The sequence below is a fragment of the Neophocaena asiaeorientalis genome, unplaced genomic scaffold (assembly GCF_003031525.2).
Source record: "Neophocaena asiaeorientalis asiaeorientalis breed wild unplaced genomic scaffold, Neophocaena_asiaeorientalis_V1.1 scaffold161, whole genome shotgun sequence".
In the NCBI taxonomy this organism is placed as follows: domain Eukaryota; kingdom Metazoa; phylum Chordata; class Mammalia; order Artiodactyla; family Phocoenidae; genus Neophocaena; species Neophocaena asiaeorientalis.
Window position 1 is genome coordinate 407,738 of NW_020171987.1, and position 1,801 is coordinate 409,538.

The following is a 1,801-nucleotide window of genomic DNA, read 5'->3' on the forward strand; positions in this document are numbered from 1 at the left end:
TACAGCCCTTCCTCGTCAATAAATGTTTGTTGATTGATTATTCTTGAATCTAATAAGCTAATTGAGTAATGGTAGCAATTAACCACTCAACTATGCCGACTGCCTGCAGATACTGTGTGTATCAATGTGATGCTTCTCCCCAGACTTCTCAGTCCTTTACCTCTGGGAGTTGAGAGGCAGGAAGAATGGCTTCTGGAAGTTGATAGAGTAGGACATATGGCCTTCTTGAATCTGATCAACTCAGTAATTCTTACTATCACTTTCATTTATATCCATAATGTTCATACAACTGTCTACCTCTATGTGCTGCTAAGGAGCCTGTAATTCTTTTTACCAGAAACATTAAAAAAATGGAGAATACTTCTCTTCCTTTAGTAGGTGCTATATCTGAAAAAAATAATACAATACCCAGAGTTCAGGATTAAGGTGTTAATTTTGACCTTTGCTTTGGAGGGAAGGTGGGTAGGGTAGAAAGAGTTCTCATCAAAGAACTGGTTTTTAAAGTAGAAAGATACCTCTTCTCTCACTGCTCAGGAAACCAGCCGCCATGACACCCAACTCCATAACTTTAAGGACAGCAAATTCATGACAAATGAGTGCTTTGGTGGGGATGGTAGATCAAATATTTCCTTTACCTTGGGAAAGCAACGTTGTCCATGGCTGAAATACTAGCCAAATTGTACAAGACTAGACTGGATATTATTCTGGACTTCAGATTCAGAACCCTTTTTGGCAAGACAACAGACTTGGATATGGTTGATATTATTTTAATTAGCATAAAATAAAATCCTCAACATAGTCTTGCAAAGCATGACCTAAATGAGAAGACAAAAATATGTTGAGAACCCAGAAAAAGAAATGGAATGAAAAACTAGATAGCACATTAAGAAACCACTTCTGGGACTTCCTTGGTGGCACAGTGCTAAGAATCTGCCTGCCAGTGCAGGGGACACAGGTTCGGGCCCTGGTCCGGGAAGATCCCACATGCTGCGGAGCAGCTAAGCCCATGCGCTACAACTACAGAGCCTATGCTGTAGAGCCCGCGAGCCACAACTACTGAAGCCCACACGCCTAGAGCCCGTGTTCCGCAACAAGAGAAGCCACCGCAATGAGAAGCCCTCGCACCGCAACGAAGAGTAGCCCCTGCTCGCCGCAACTAGAGAAAGCCCACGCGCAGCAATGAAGACCCAATGCAGCCATAAATAAATAAATAAATAAAATTTATTTTAAAAAAGAAAAAAAAGAAACCACTTCCGGGGATTTCCCTGGTGGTCCAGTGGTTAAGACTCCATGTTCCCAATGCAGGGTACCCAGGTTCAATCCCTGGTCAGGGAACTAGATCCCGCATGCCGCAACTAAAAGATCCCACGTGCCACAAGGAAGATCCCACGTGCTCCAACTGAGATCCGATGCAGCCAAATAAATAAATATTTAAAAAAGAAAAAAATAGAAACCACTTCTGGGCTAAGGTGTTGGGAAAGCTGGCTGTCATTTAGCAGAAAGCAGTGAACCAAGAGAACAGGTAGGGAGAAAGGTGAATTTTGATGGGGTGGGGAAGGGACATGGAGGAATTGTGTATACATTGTTAAAGAGATAAAACTCTATCCAGACAGTGGATAACTATCGGATGTTATTAAGCAGGAGAAAAGTAAAACCAGATTTTTGTTCTGGAAGAATAATTGATGACAATGTGGACGATAAATGGAAACAGAAAGACTTTGAGCTGAGACAAGCTAAAAGCTTCCTGCAAAGTCCCTGGAATCCAGAAACATTCCACAGACAGAAGTGGCCAAACCTGATG